This window comes from Oryx dammah, unplaced genomic scaffold (assembly GCF_014754425.2).
Source record: "Oryx dammah isolate SB20612 unplaced genomic scaffold, SCBI_Odam_1.1 HiC_scaffold_21, whole genome shotgun sequence".
In the NCBI taxonomy this organism is placed as follows: Eukaryota; Metazoa; Chordata; class Mammalia; order Artiodactyla; family Bovidae; genus Oryx; species Oryx dammah.
In genome coordinates this window covers 36,342,063-36,358,707 of record NW_024070205.1, presented here as the reverse complement: position 1 = coordinate 36,358,707, position 16,645 = coordinate 36,342,063, and the positions used below count along the sequence as shown (strand labels likewise).

The window sequence follows — 16,645 nt, the reverse complement described above, 5'->3', positions numbered from 1 at the left end:
CAGTATGTGTGTGTGACGTGTGCTCATGTGTGGGTGGGGGCGGGCGTGCATACACACATATACATTCATGTGTGTGCATGCTGACACTTGAAGCTGGTAAGGGAACCTTATATTTCTCTCAATTTTGGTATATGTTTGAAATTTTCCATAATCATAACAATTTTTTACTTAAAAACTAACACAGGCTTCCTTAAGAAAAGGCTAAGATGATGGAGGTGGGAGGCTGTACTGATTAAGGGCTTAGGTGCCAAAACCCCTAACCTTGGCCAAGCCATGTGGACGGCGGAAGAACCCACTTGCTGCCCTGGGTTCTTAGGAAAAAGACAAGGGTTAATGTGTCAAGGACTCAGATCAGAGCCTAGCAGCAGTGCTATAACATTATTTCTCTTTATTATTCTTATTCTTACCATCATCAGCATCAGACAAGATCTCACCCATAAAGCACTTAGCAGCACAGTGCCTGGCACCTACTGGAGCAGAATTTTTACTCTTAGATTGGCAGGGGGCGGGGCGGGGGGAGGGTGCGGGATGGTGGCTATCAGATAACTGAGATATAGGAGAGCACTCGGCTGAAAGTCCAAAATAAAGATCCTTTTAATCCTCTGAATTTCATCAGTCAGGCCTGTGGAGGAACGATGAGATTATGCATCCCAAGGTGGACCGAGGCACACCCTGTGCTTCTGTCCTGATTAAGATACTCATTCTCAAACTTTTCAGGAACAAAGATAAATCGATCATGAACAACAGCCAGAACCTAGCTCTTGGGAGGAATTGTTGCAAAATTCCCAGACGAAGCTCGTGAACACAGCTCGCAAACTGTATGAATCAGAGGTTTTACTAAATGTGAAAATACAAGGCAGGCAAGTCTCTGCTCACCCGGGAGGAGAGGGAAGGTGGGAGAAGGTACGGCCCTGAGGGAACATGCAGCCATCATTCTCAGCAAAGCAGCAGGCAGTGTGGGCCTCCACCAGCTGGACACCTACCCTTCTCCCCTGCTTCAAAGGAAGATGACTCCCTGGGGCATGTCAGAGTTTTACCAGGCAACCCAAGGGAGCCCACTGAAGGGTGGTTTCAGACTTACTGGAGCAGCCCAATGAAAGTAGCCTCTCCCAGCTCCAAAGTGACATCATCGGGGACCCCAGGCAGAACCACTCCTCCCTAATAAGCCCCAGAACCCACTGATTCTCCCTAAAGCCCCAACCTCTCTGACGCCAGGCCTGCCCTGCTCGTGACTGTCAGAGCCACTGCGGTCAATGTGCCTCTGTTTTTATTCTCTCTGCTTCCCTAGTGGGAGCCAGACTGGGAAAGGAAAGGAAGTTTGTAGAGTTATTATTGCATTAGGCCATGCCACCCCATCTCTCTCTCTCTCTCTCTCTCTCCATCTACTGGGTAAAGCACGCTCTGCAGAAGACAAAGCAGTAAGAGAACAAGAGAACTGAAATGATCCGATCCAGCCCATCACTTGACATCTGGGGAGACACGAAGTGCCTGGCCCAGGATCTCAGCACTAGCGACAGTAACCAATGACAGTAACCAACCAGTAACAGTTAGGGCTCCCGAGATTTGGTCCACAAGCTCTGGCTGTGCAGTCTGGGTAAGCCAGCCACCCTCTCTGGGCCTCTGCCAGGAAAGGAAGGGTCGGCCCAGATGAATGCCCCATAAGTATTAATAAGACACGGTTTCCCCAGCTCTGTGATTCCTCAGTAGGGGAGCCACTGGGGAGGGGGTGGTGTCAGGAACCCGTTCATCAGAAAGGGAAGGGACAGTCCCGCCCCCTCGCTTGCTTTCTGTCCCACACCCAAACCAGGATTCCAGGTCTGCCCCCCCTAAATGTTCTACCCAGGAGAGAATTCTTTCAAGGACACCAGGCTTTAGTCACCAGAGATGCTTTTTTACCATCAACACCTGTTAAAACTCAACTCATGACCAGTTTCTGATGCTACTGGCTGGAGTATTTAATTAAATATTACTCACTCAGGAAGCGGCCCCTGCCAACTCACCCCCGAACTGTTCAGTTCATTTTCAGAGAAAAAGAGAGAGGGAGGGAGGAGCCTGCACCCTCCTCAGCTGGTACCAGGCACCCTGCCCTCCTCCCCGTACCCTGGTTCAGGGCAACCGTGTTTTGAGAACCAAGCAGGGAAAGGCAAGTTAAGCGGATCCAGGAGCCAGCAGTCCCCACTGCCAGGTTACCATGGATGGCACACACACATACACACACTCACGCCACACAGACACACATGCACTCAGAGGTGCAGACACACAGACACATGCACACACATTCACAGACACACTCACCACACACACACTCAGAGGTGCACACTAACTGGCACAAAGACACACACTCAGAGACACACACAAACACATCACACATACACATTCATACACTTATTCACGCACACACGCAGACGGGCTCACAAAGACACACTCTCACACAGACACATACTCAGCACACACCATACTCATACACACAATTCGCCGTCCGTCCCCCGGCATACCAAGCCATCGCCCCGCGGGGCCGTTAGCATTGCTGGGAGCCTCTGCCTTGAACTTGAACAGGACAGCTACCACCGACTGACCCAGGCTGCTCTGGATTTTCTGTTTTAATCGATTTCCCGACAGAACTCTCGGCTCTCCCCTGGTTGCCCGAGCAGCCGCCGCGGCTCCGGGGCGGCGGGGAGGGCGGCGCCGCCTGGGGTGTCGCCCGGCGGGCTCCCCGGGGGAGGCGCCGCCGGCGGAGCTGGCGACCCCGGAGGGTGCTAGTTGGGCCGCGCTGCGGATCCCTGTCCCCGCTGGCGGGAAAAGCGAAAGTAACTCCGTGGAGCCGGGTCGCGCTGCCCCTGAGCGGAAGGGGCAGGTCGGCGCCCCCGCCTCCCCCGCAGGGATGGTCCTGAGGCCACCCCCCGGCGTCCGGCCACCTAGAAGTCGCCGGGGGCCGCCGTGCGTCCCGGGCTCCTTCTTAGGTCTGCAGCCGCCAAGGCTCAATCCCGGGTCCGACGGTCTCCGGGGCCTCCTGGACTCCCGCCCCGTCTCGTCCCCGCAGGTGGGGCCCGGGGCCGTGCGACCTGCCCGCGCCTGCACGGGCAGCACCCGCAGCAGCGCTGGGCGGCGCCCCTCGCCCATCTCCTGGGACTCATGCCTAGAGAATGGCTCCCCAAGCACCGGTACCGGGTCTCCAGGAGGGACGCCACCCCAGCCCCGCGCCCGGGTGCCCACTCGGTCCCCAGGTGCTGCGATTCTAGCGCGCGCCCGGCCGGGACCCCCACCCACCCATTCCCCGTGCCCGGCCCTGCCTACCGCTCCGGGGAGGCTGCCGCCGCCGCCCGCTCTCCGGGACCGAGGAGGCTTCCCGCCGCAGGGAGCGAAGTCGCCTCCTCCCCACGGCCCCGGCGCCAGCGCTGGAGCCTGGTGCCTTCTGCGAGCGCGCTGGATGCCCAAGCGCGACTTCTGTGCAAAGAAGAAAATGCAACCGAAGGCTTTAAAGTGAAAAAGGAACGCGCTAGGGGCGGGGCCAGCCCGCCCCTGTCCCGCCCCCCCCCTCCCCTCCTCTCCCCTCTCCTCCCCTTTTCTTCTTGCCTCGCCCCGCCCCCGGCTGGGGCTCAGGCGGCCGCGCGGGGGGCGCCGTGCGCCGCTGGGCCCGCGGCAGGGGCGCTGGGCGGGTGGTGTGTCACGTGCCCGGCGGTCGTTCCACCGCCTCTGCCGCCGCCCCCCTCCTCTGCCGGCTCCATCGCCCCACCCGGAGGCCATCGGGGCGCTCCGGGCGGCGCCGAGGCTGTGGTCCCTCCGGAGGCGTCTTTGGGAAACGCTGGCTAGCCTCCGCTGGGTAAGAGGCCTTGGTTGCAACACCCGGAGGGCTGCAGCGGTGCTGGCCCAGCGTGGGGGCGGGGTGCGGGGGCTTACTAATAATTTTTTTGGTCTCTTGGGAGGGTCAGGGTTATTTCAATAACCCTGGCAGCAAGGCTTTGCTTGTTGTTTAGTCGCTCAGTCCTATCCGGCTCTTTGCAACGCCCTGGGCTGTAGCCCACCAGGCTCCTGTGTCCATGGGATTTTCCAGGCAAGAATACTGGAGTGGGTCGTCATTTCCTTCTCCAGGATATCTTCCCACCCAGGGATCGAACCCACTTCTATTGCATTGCATGTGGATTCTTTTCTGCTGAGCCACCTAGGAAACTCTCATCTCAATTTATCCGAAACTAAAAGTTCTTTGGCCTGCAGATAATCCGAGGGCTGTCAGTCCTGCTGGAGCCCACCCCTCACTGAGGCATTTCCATCTAGGTGGGCCCAGGGAGGGTGTCTTGGGATTCCCAGACCCTGGGGGGCCAGTAACAGAGCATCACCAACTTCTTGATGGGCTTGAGCATACAGCTGGTGGTTCCCCATGAATGTTTGTTGAATGAATGAAAGAGTGCCAGGTGGGTACCCACCACCCCGACCCCACCAAGACTTGTCCGTGTAAAAGTGTCAGTTGGCTCCAAGCCACCGAAGGAGTTTTCTTCCACTCCCCTCAACAGAGCAGTCACTTGCACTCTAGAACTGGGAAGATTTTAAAGAAAGAACTTTTTAAAGACCAAATCTCTTTACATTCCTCCACCCACAGTAGTGTGTAGTGTTCACAAGGGCACGGAAGACTCACATTGGAGAAGCTGTTAAGAAGAATGTTGCTCTGTAGTAATTTCATCTTTACCATACTATAAGGGCAGAACTGTTACACTGACTATAGAGATCAGACAGTGAACCCTGTAGGGGTTCCTGGGCACAGGGAGCCTTTCCGTTCAGCCTCCAGCACCTCCCCTGAGTTCTAAAGGGCTGTTTCAAGCAGTTGCATATCCAGGAAGGGGGGTGATGCAGAGTCAAGGGAGGAACAACCAAGAAACAGCCTTGGGGTAGGGTCCTCATTCTGCCTCAAGGGACACACTTGAAAGTGAAGTGAAAGTGAAGTCGCTCAGTCGTGTCCAACTCTTTGCGACCCCGTGGACTGTAGCCTATCAGGCTCCTCCGTCCATGGGATTTTCCAGGCAAGAGTGCTGGAGTGGATTGCCATTTCCTTCTCCAGGAGATCTTCCCGACCCAGGAATCGAACCCTTTGCAGGTAGATGCTTTACCATCTGAGCCACCAGGGAAGCCCGAGGGACACACTTAATAGTATTTTAAAGCCCTTGATGGGGCATGAGTGGTAAAGAATCTGCCTGCCAATGCAGGAGACACAACAGACTCATGTTCCATCCCTGGGTGGGGAAGATCCGCTGGAGTAGGAAGTGGCAACTCACTCCAGTGTTTTGCCTTGAAAATTCCATGGACAGAGGAGCCTGGTGGGCTGCAGTCCATGAGGTCGTGAAGAGTCGGACACGACTGAGTACACTGAATACATAGAATTGAAACCCAACAAATGGAAGATGACAGCGTTCTCCATGCCTTGGGAGACCACCTGAGGCCAGACTGAAGAAGCCAAAGTTCATCAAAAAGATTACCTGGTGGACTTCCCCAGCAGTCCAGTGGTTAAGACTCCTCTGTTTCATTGTAGGGGACTTGGGTCCATTCCTTGGTGGGGAAACTAAGATCCCACATGCCTGACTGTGTGGCCAAAAAATTTAAAAATAAAGATCATCTGAGACCAGATCAAAGGACTGCAGGCCCTGCACACAGCCTAGTCTTACCAGCAACCCCACCATTGTACTATTGTTATAAAACTCCTCATCAAATCCTCCAGTGTTGAGACACAGAGTTTTCAAAGACAGGAGCCCACAGAGGCCTCCTTTGCCTGGCAAAGCAATAAGGGTATTCTTTTCTATGTCACCCAAAACTCTGTTTCAGAGGCTCAGTTCAGCACTACTGCCCAGAGGCCAAGATTCCGGCATCAGCAGGAGTAACTGGTGAAAGGCCTCGTCGTAGCAGAGCTTGGAGTTCAACTTTATTGTTGTTATTGTTCAGTCATCAAGTCATGTCCAACTCTGCGACCCCATGGACTGCAGCACACCAGGCTTCCCTGTCCTTCACCATCTCCCAGAGTTTGCTCAAATTCATGTCCACTGAGTCAGTGATGCCATCCAACCATCTCATCCTCTGTTGCCCTCAGTCTTTTCCAATGAGTGGGCTCTCCGCATCAGGTGGGCAAAGTATTAGAGCTTCAGCTTCACCATCATCCCTTTCAATGAATATCCAGGGTTGATTTCCTTTAGGAAATTTAGACTGAGGCAGACCAAGGTATAATTCAAGTGGCAGTCCATCCATCTGGGACCTGAGACCCCACCTTTGATGTGAGGACCCTGAAACACACCCTTACACTTTCAGGGTAAGACAGCCTCAGCACTCCCACATATCAGCTCTGATCCAGTTGGGTAATGAGATCGCACTGACCTAAATTTCCCAGAGGAATCCCTAGGGAGTGAGGCTTCCTCTCCTCCAGACCGTGGGCAGGTAGGCCGACCAATGCTTGGAAGCTGGTCATCCCGCAGTGACCTGGAACAGTGTTGAGCAATAGTGGAGTCCAGATTGTATGAAAGGGGTATATACTCATCCTATCAGCACGAACAGTAGTGTTTTGTTAAAAAGATACAGGTTGTTGTTCAGTCCCTAAGTCGTGTCCAACTCTTTGTGAGCCCCCTGGTCTGCACCACACCAGGCTTCCCTCTCCCAGAACTTGCTCAAATTCATGTCCATTGAGTCGGTGATGCCATCTAACCATCTCATCTTCTCCCGCCCCATTCTGTCTTGGCCTTCAGTCTTTCCCAGTATCAGGGTTGTTACATATTGTGACATCAGCAGATAACCATCCAGGAATTTGAAGACTGACTCAAGTCTTAAACCACTTATCTGTCGTTCCATGGGGCTGAGTAGGGAGGGGGCATGATTCCGGGCTTCTGGTGGTGTCATCTCCTCCCGCAATTGCACCTCCACCTCCACTTACATTTCACCACTTGCATAAGCACAGTCTGCTCCCTTCTCTAATCTGTTTCAGGAAAATTATGGGGAGAAATTGTTAGATAACAAATTAGCTGTCAGCTGCTTTTTTTTTTTTTCTTTTTTTTTCTCTTGTGGCCACACCACACAGCATGCTGGATCTTAGTTCCCTGACCAGGGATCGAACCCATGCCCCTTGCAGTGGAAGCTTGGAGTCTTAACCACTGGACCACCAAAGAAGTCTCTCAGCTGCTGACTGTGATGATAAAAGGTCTGTCCAGAGCTATCCCAGACACACTGCAAGCCTTTAGAGCAGACTTCTGCTACCTTCACAAGCTCCCGCCTCTTCGGGGCTCCCATTGTCTCTGAGTCCCTTTTGCTGTTTGAAGGGAATGGACAAGAGATTTGGTATTAGACAAGTAATGCAAACCCCAGCTGCCATTCACCAGCTATGTAGTCTTGATTGATGTTTTTTAGTAGCTAAGTCACGTCCGACTCTTTGCAACCCCATGGACTGCAACTCACCAGGCTTCTCTGTCCTTCACTATCTACCAGAACTTGCTCAAACTCATGTCCGTTGAGTTGGTGATGCTATCTAACCACGTCATCCTCTGATACCCTCTTCTCCTCCTGCTGTCAATCTTTCCCAGCATTGGTCTTTTCCATTGAGTCGACTCTTCCTATTAGGTGACCAAAGTGTTGGAGCTTCAACTTCAGCATCAGTCCTTCCAATGAATACTCAGGGTTGATTTCCTTTAGGATTGACTGGTTTCATCTCCTTGTAGTCTCAAGAATCTTCCAGTAGTTTACAGAAAAAAAAAAAAAAAAGAATCTTCCAGCAGGCACTGTCATTCACCAGCTGTGTAACCTTGGGCAACTTACCTAATCTTTTTAGGACCCAGTTTCCTCCTCTGTTGAACCGCTCTACATGTTTCCCAGAATTTGGTGGTGGGGGACTGGTACCAGTCATGCCACAAATATTTTGAGCACAACATGTGCAAGGTATTGTGTTAAAATGAAATGCAGAAAGTTTTGAGGAATGTCAAGATAATAGACACATTCTAGATATTATTACTTTATTATTGGAGTATAATTGTTTTTCAGTGTTGTGTTACTTGATGCTGTACAACAAAGTGAGTCAGAGATACTATTATTAACAATTAAAAAAAAGTTTTCTAGAAAAGCATAGGATCCGTAACACAAAAGTGTGACAAGATCCACCAGAACAAAAAGAACTGAAACGTATTTTTCAGATTTAGACCCATTCTGCACCCTTAATACGAGATGTCATGAAGTGAAACTGAAGTAGAGTAGCCCTTACCTTTCAGAACTTTGATCTTAGAGCATTCATGAGTTAATGCGTGTGTGCACAGTCAGTCAGGTCCAGCCCTCTGTGACCCCATGAAATGTAGCCTGCCCTGCTCTGCTCATGGCATTTCCTGGGTAAGAATACAGGAGTGGGTTGCCATTTCCTACTCTAGGGGATCTTCCTGATCAGAAATCGAACCCGAATCTCCCGTGTCTCCTGCATTGGCAAGTGGATTCTTTATGTCTCCTGGTCAACATATTCTCTCTTTAACTCTTCTGGGGTTCACTCTGGATCACGTAATTAGCAGACAGTGACACCTGCTGGCAGAGTGTAATATTGCAGTGTAGCTCTATCAGACACTGCTGGTCATCAGAACAAAGGGGTGATGTTGAGCAAAGTTTCCGGGGTTAATTTTTTTTTTTTAATTTTTTAGCTGCATCATGTGGCATGTGGGATATTAGTTCTCCGACCAGAAATCAAACCTGTGCCCCCTGCATTGGAAGCATGGAGTCTTAACCACTGGACCACCAGAGAAGTCCTCAGCTACTTTAAATGAGATATTGGGTAGCAACCAGGCTTGAGGAGAGTTCCTATGACCTTGAGAAGAAATGAGTGATGACCTTGGATTTGTCACAATAATTATTGTAAAGTTCTTCAAAAACACTTTTAGTGCCTAGAAGTGAGCTGGCTGAGACCTTGATGCCTATCTTGACTCTCCACTGGACATTTTCAATAGTCTTTCAATGTATTTTTCCCCCATGGGAACATCTTCAATATTATAGTCAAATGCCAATACAAGTGAAGCACCTCTCCAAGTATTTATTCTTTTACTAAATATTGAAGAACTGAATGAATAAGTATTGAGCAGCACTATTCTGCAGGCTGGAGAGAGAGGAGTAAACAAAAGGGACCAGGCTCCTTACCTCAGAGAATTTCCATGGGAGGGGGAGAGACAGAAAATAAACAGTAAATGAGATCACGTCAGAGAGGAACAAGTGGTAAGAAAGAGTCATTTTATAGAAATTTGCTCTGTTTGTTCTTTAGGAACAAACGTATGCAAGTGGACTCAGTTCGACCATTAAGACTCTATATATGGGACTTCCCTGGTGGTCCTGTGGCTAAGACTCCGTGCTCCCAATTCAGGGGGCTCAGGTTTGATCCCTGGTCAGGAAACTAGATCCCAGATGATGCAACTAAGAGTTCGCATGCCGCAGTTAAGAGCTCACATGCTCCAACTAAGACCTGGTCCAAACAAATAAACAAATATATACATTTTAAAATCTCTATGAAAAGGTTCTAGAAAGGTCACCTGTCGTCGCAAATGACAGAGCAGAGGCCTTTGATAGTCAGGGACTCATATTTCCTTCCTGTTCCCCCACAGCAGTTTGCCATGTTTGGTCGATCCCTTGAAAATGAGTCCGGACTCAGCTTTGACCTCTCTATTCCATGCTCATCTCTGGATACCCAGTCTTCCAGCTAGAGGCTCTACTACCACACTCATTAAGCAAGCATTTTAGTGGGAGTGAGCTCCCATCCTGTGCTGCAAGCTTTTAAGGTTTAGCATTGATCCCACAAGAGACCAGTTTGGAGAATGAGATGAATCAGCTCCCGTTCTGCCTCACTGTTGGCAAAATGCCTCCAAGAGCTTACAGCATCAGTCCTTTCACTTTTCTGCACAAAGCCTGGCACTTTCTGGCTGGGAATTGGTGATGCTGGTTCTATATGCTCACTGGCAATGTCCTGAATATGTCTCTCCAGGAGAGAGCAGGTTGGAAGAAGAAAGAATTAAGGTATCCAGGGGCTTCCCTGGTAGCTCAGTGGTGAAGAATCTCCCTCACAGTGCAGGAGGCACAGGTTTAATCCCTTGCCTGGGAGGATGCCCACATGCCATGGAGCACCTGAAACTGCATGCAAACCAAAACCACTGAAGCCTGCATGCCCGAGAGCCCGTGCTCCACAACAAGAGGGTAGACCCCGATCACCACAACTGGAGAAAATGCCTGGGCAGCAACCGAGACCCAGCACAACCCAAAGTAAACAAATAAACTTTTAAAGAGAGAAAGAGTGAAGGTATCCAAACCTATAGTGGAGGAGGATTCCGTGAGTAGAGAAGGCTGCCCAGCCGAAGTTCCAGGCTGAGCAGGGAAGCTTCAGTCTGCCTCCTGCCTGACCCTGGGAACAGGGTCTGAGAGGTGACTTCCAGACATGGGAACACGCCGTCTGTCATTGAGAGGAGAAGGGGGAAAGCAGGGCACTGCTGGGTGTGGCCGGCAGGGCAGCACGATCTCTCGGGCAGTGCACCCAGGGCTGACCACTGGCCGGCTGTGGTCTGTGGGCTGTGGGGCATCTACAGGGTCGGTGTAATGAAAGGAGAAATCACTACAGCAATTAGGAAAGTGAGGAGAGAGTCCACCCCCAGGATTTCCCTCTGCGGCCATGATGAAATTGGATGGACAACTCTATGCTCTTCCATGGGATCTTAATGTTGACCTTTGCATTAAATCTCCCAGACACTTTCCTGAAGGCCAGCACTGGGCCTGTCAAACTTGCAAAGCATGCAGGACCCTCCTGGAATTCTGCATCTGTTTATTCTCATACTCTTGATCTTGCTCAAGCAAATGCTGATTGAAAACTGCTGGCGAGAAATATTTATTGTCCTCTACCCCAGCCAATGGAGATGGTCGCCCCCCCTCCACCCCTGTGACCTGGAACTCAGACTTGTTTAGACCAATGGGATGTGAGCAGTGTGTGATACAAACAGAGACTGAAATGAGCCTGTACCACTGGGCTCTACTTCTTGGCACCTCTGTGACCACCAGGAGAAGAGCTTCTCAAGGGTCTCTACTACCCCTTCTTCCTTAGGATGAACGCATAGAACAGAGCTCTGAGCCACATCAGGGAGCCCTAGATTCCAAAGCAAAGTCACCCAGTCAAGCCTGGTGGGAGCAACTGGCCCCCAGCCATGCTGCAGAAATGTGAGTGAGAAGAAATGATTTGTGGCTGGAAGCTACTGTGTTTTAGGGTGGTTTGTTATGCAGCAACAGCCGACTGAGGCAAGAGCCTACAGTGCACTGAGTTCAGAGTAAAGTAAGAGTGAAAATAACTCCTGCAACAAGTCTACAGAGGAAGGGGTACATGGGACAGCGTGCAATGGGAAGACAGAATCGGGTCAGATAGGATGAGAGCTGAGAGCTGGAGAAGAGGCAGAGGATGACTAGCTGGCAAGGAAGGAAAATCCAGGCAGAGAGGCCCTGGGACAATGCTTCATGCAGGTGGGAGCTTGACACTTGGAGGAGCTGCAGCAAGGAGTTGGAGGAGCCAGGAGAGATGGGGGAGGGGACATTCATGTGGGCTGAAGAGACAGGCAGAAGGCATACTGCCTAGAGCCTTGTGAGCACGTTTATTCCGATACACATTTTGCATATATCACTTCCACTGCTGAGTGGGAATCAGATTGGAGGAAAACAATCAAGCAAGGCAAAATAATCATAGTTTAGCCATCAAACAAAGCCAGGGACCTTTAGTTGCTCCTCAAAGACTATAGATAATATGCTTAGCCATGTCCTTTGACATCAAAAAAGCAAAAGAGTTCCAGACAAACATCTGCTTTATTGACTATGCCAAAGCCTCTGACTGTGTGGATCACAATAAACTGTGGAAAATTCTTAGAGATGGGAATACCAGACCACCTGACCTACCTCCTGAGAAATCATATGGAGGCCAAGAAGCAACTGTTAGAAGTGGACGTGAAACAACAGACCATTTCCAAATCAGGAAAGGATTACGTCAATGCTGTATATTGTCATCCTGTTTAACTTCTATGCAGAGTACATCATGAGAAATGCTGGACTGAATGAAGCACAAGCTGGAATCAAGATTGCCGAGAGAAATATCAGTAACCTCAGATATGCAGATGACACTACCTTTAAGGCAGAAAGTGAAGAACTGAAGAGCCTCTTGATGAAAGTGAAATAGGAGAGTGAAAGGGTTGGCTTAAAACTCAACATTCAGAAAACTAAGATTATGGCATCTGGTCCCATCACTTCATGGCAAATAGATGGGGAAACAGTGACAGACTTTATTTTGGGGGACTCCAAAATCACTGCAGATGGTGACTGCAGCCATGAAATTAATTGCTTGCTCCTTGGAAGAAAAGTTATGACCAACCTAGACAGCATATTAAAAAGTAGAGACATTACTTTGCCAACCAAGGTCCATCTAGTCAAAGCTATTGTTTTTCCAGTAGTCATGTATGGATGTTAAGAGTTGGACTATTATGAAAGCTGAGCATTGAAGAATTGATGCTTTTGAACTGTGGTTCAGTTGCACAGAATGGAGAAGACTCTTGAAGGTCCCTTGGACTGCATGGAGATCCAACCAGTCCAACTTAAAGGAAATCAGTCCTGAATATTCACTGGAAGGACTGATGCTGAAGCTGAAACTCCAATACTTTGGCCACCTGATGCAAATAACTGACTCATTTGAAAAGACCTTGATGCTGGGAAACATTGAAGGCGGGAAGAGAAGGGGACGACAGAGGATGAGATGGTTGGATGGCATCACCAACTCAATGGACGTGAGTTTGAGTAAACTCCAGGAGTTGGTGATGGACAGGGAGGCCTGGTGTGCTGCAGTCCATGGGGTCACAAAAAGTCGGACATGACTGAGCAACTGAACTGAACTGAGCTGAACCTTTGAGCTATTTTGCAGATACTGAAACCCCCACCATGACCTTCCCTGATGGAGAGTGAAAGTCACTCAGTCATGTCCAACTCTTTGTGACCCCATGGACTGTAGCCCGCCAGGCTCCTCTGTCCATGGAATTCTCCAGGCAAGAATACTGGAGTGGGAAGCCATTCTTTCTCCAGGGGATCTTCCTAACACAGGGATCAAACCCAGGTCTCCTGCATTGCAGGCAAATTCTTTACCATCCGAGACACCAGGGAAGCCCTCCTGCAATGCAGGAGATCCAGAAGACTCAGCTTCAATCCCTGGGCTAGGAAGATTCCCTGGTGGAGGAAATGGCAACCCATTCCTGTATTCTTGCCTGAAAAATGCCATGGACAGAGGAGCCTGGCGGGCTACAGTCCTAAGGGTGGCAAAGAGTTGGACAGGACTGAGTAACTAAGCACACGCAAAACCCACAGCAGGTGGAAGATAACTATATACTGCCCATATGCATGCAGACCCCAGGCTGGTTGGAACCAGAAGGTTAATGATGCTGACTGCCACTTACCTCACCACTCACCAATCACAACCAATCAGAAGAATGTCCACAAACTGATCACAACCCCCCTCCCCTCCCCTATCTTTTTCTGGGTCTTCGTTGCTTTGCTCTGGCTTTCTCTAGTTGTGGCAAGTGGGAGCTACTCTTCACCACAGTGCACAGGCTTCTCATCGCCATGGCTTCTCTCGTGGTGGAGCACAGGCTCTAGGGTGGGCAGCTTAGTTGCTCCGAGGCATGTGTAATCTTTCCGGACCAGGGACCAAACTCATGACCCCTTCATTGGCAGACAGATTCTCATCCACTGTGCCACCAAAGAAGTCTCACCCTGTCTTTTTTTTAAAAAAAAAAAACCTTTCCCTGAAAGCTTTTGGGGAGTTCAGGCCTTTTATGCACCAGCTGCCTAGACTCCTTGCTTGGTGCCTGCAGTAAACACTGAACTGTCCTTCACCACAACCCGGGGGCAGTAGACTGGCTTTACTGTGAGTGGGTGAGTGAACTCAAGCTTGGTTTGGTAACAGTGGCAACCCTGCTTCTTTCACCAGCTCCCAGGGCACTGGCGACCAAGCTTTTCGTCCAAAGACAAGAAACCAGAGGGATCTTTGGGGGAAAAACTAAACCATCCAAGAGCAAAGACCTATAGATTCTCACAGTTGAGGGCCCTCAACAAACAAGTGCACTCCCGCCGTGGATAAGCAACACTCTCGCTCTCCCGTCCCCCTACTCAGGCTTCTCATTCAGTGGTGGCTTCTCTTGTTATGTTGTGGCATTCGGGCTCTAGAGCAGGGGCTCAGTAGTTGTGGAGAAAGGGCTTAGTTGCCCCAAGGCATGTGGAATCTCCCTGGACTGGGGTCGAACCCATGTCCCCTGCATGGGCAGGCGGATCCTCAACCTCTGGACTCTCAGGTTAAGGCCCTCCATCTGCTTTCTAAGCCTCACTTTCAAAGGTGAAGGGGAGCCAAAGATGGCAGATATTTGAACAGAGCCTCCAAGCTGGTCAGGATAGGTGAGATTATGATGGTACCAGTTCCCCAGAGCTCAGAGTTTTGACTTACCACCCACACTCCAAGTTCATCTCACTATAGGGAAGCCCTGCCTTCTCTTCACTAAGGGACCCAAACTAGTAGCATCTCCATCATCTGTGGGCTGCTATAGCAAAGAGAAGGTACAACCACTTCCCTAACAACTCTCTACCTTTACTAATAATTTTGCTGTTGTTTTTCAGTGACATGAAACTCACAGGAAAGTTGCAAGAACAATGTAAAGAATTTTTTTTTTCTTGGACATCCCTGGTGGTACAGTGGATAAGACTCTGCCTGCCAATGAAGGGGACATGGGTTTAATCCCTGGTCCAGGAAGATTCCACTTGTTGCAGGGCAACAGTAGCATCCGCTGTAATCCCATGCGCTACGATTGAGCCCACATGCTGCGAGCACTGAAGCCTGTGCTCAGCAAGAGAAGCCACCGCAGCGAGAAGCCCATGCACCACAACTGGAGAGTAGCCCCCACTTGCTGCAACTAGAGAAAGCCCTCAGAGAGAAAGCAGTAGTGAAGACCCAGCCAAACAGCAATAATAAAACCAATAATCATTAAAAATTCTTGAATCACTTGAGAGTTCTGACATGATCCCTCAACGCCCCCCAGAACAAGGCTACTCCCCTACCTAAGCACAATGCATCCCTTCAAATCAGGAGCCTCACTCTGGGATGTGAAAATATCTAATCCTCAGGCCCTGCGAGTTCTGCCAGTCGTCACAATAAAGGCCTTCAGAGCAGAAAGACCCATTTCACAACTACCCTTAGTGCTCGTCCTTTCCTACACAGCGAGATGTTCCAGACTCATTTTATGCTTGCCCTGCTACAGCCATTTTCCCAAGGAGCCCTGGTTCCTTTGGCTGGAGAGGAAGATTTAGAAGCCAGGATCTGGGTGTTCATTCTCACGGCCCTTGCCCATGGTGGAGCCTCGCTCAGGGAGTAATCACGCAGAGTTGGAGCTGGAGGCCACAAGGCTCCAGAAGGAACTGGTGGATGCCTGTGTTGAGAGGGGAGTCACAGTTCTCTCGGGGACTTGATACAATATTAAAAGACAAGGCAATAATTAACTACAGGAAAACACAGCAAAACACACACCAGAAAAGAAATTTAATCATAGTATACTATGCGGCTCGGCTATAAGTGGTATTTAGGTGTATGTGTATGTATGTGTTTAGTCACTCAGTCACGTCAGGTTCTTTGCGACTCCACAGACTGTAGCCCACCAGGCTCCTCTGTCTTGGAGGAGGAACTCCGTCCACGGAATTCTCCAGGCAAGAACACTGGAGTGGGTTGCCATTTCCTTCTCTGGATCTTCCCAACCCAGGGGTCGAACTCTGGTCTCTTGCATTGCAGGCTCTTTACCATTGGAGCCACCAGATAAATACAATAAATACAATAAATGTTTATTTAATCAAAATGGTGGGGAGTCCCCCGTGATCCAATGGTTAAGAATCTACCTAGCAATGCAGAGGACTTGGGTTGGATCTCTGATCGGGGAACTAACATCCCACAAGACGCAGGGCAATGAAGCCTGTGTAACACGACTTCCAAGCCTGTGTGCTTGTGCTGCAAGCAGAGAAGCCCAAATGCCACAACTAGAGAGAAGCTCCCAAGTGCCGCAAATAAAGCCTGAGTGCTGCCGTCAAGACCCAGCACAGCCAAAAATTAAAACAAAAACAAAAACATAGTGATCTAACTATATCATGAAGTTGGAAGGAGAGAGTGTAGATTCTTATCTCTCATGAAAGATGATAATAATAAATGATGTTGACGGCCAACACTTATTGAGAGATTATTTCTGTCAGGCCCAAAGTACATGTGTAAATTATTAACGCCTTACATGAGCCCCATGGGGCAAGTATTACTATCCCACATTATAATAAGAAATCTGAGGCATGATGAGATAAATAACTTATTCATTCTTATTCTACTAGTAAGTGGCAGAGTCTAGATTTGAACCCAAGTAATCTGGCTCGAAAGTCAGCATCTTAGCCATTATTCGATATGGTTTCTTACATTTGGATGATGTCATAGTGAAAAAATAAACAAGCTGTTGAGAAATACAGCTGTGAATATCAGAAGAAACAGCTAAAAAATAATTGTAAGTAGCCACCTCTTGGGTATAGCAACTGGGCATAGGGAGGGGTGGGACAGGAAGTTGCTGGGGAATTTTGCTTTACTTGT

The 16,645-nt window shown here is 49.8% G+C and overlaps 1 protein-coding gene and 1 long non-coding RNA gene across 2 annotated transcripts in view; one reads left to right on the top strand and one right to left on the bottom strand.

Moving 5' to 3' along the window:
• Positions 1-6,622, bottom strand: part of SPSB1 (splA/ryanodine receptor domain and SOCS box containing 1) — a 73,862-nt gene extending 67,240 nt beyond the window's left edge. Inside the window, exon 1 of the mRNA XM_040263362.1 lies at positions 6,352-6,622. The gene's annotated coding sequence lies outside the window, so the exon portion shown is untranslated. The remainder of the gene's footprint in view (positions 1-6,351) is intronic.
• On the top strand, positions 3,582-16,213 carry LOC120880182. Its single transcript, XR_005724972.1, has 2 exons — positions 3,582-3,820; positions 14,653-16,213. It is a non-coding gene; the product is annotated as an uncharacterized LOC120880182 (long non-coding RNA).
• The last annotated feature ends 432 nt before the right edge of the window (positions 16,214-16,645 follow it).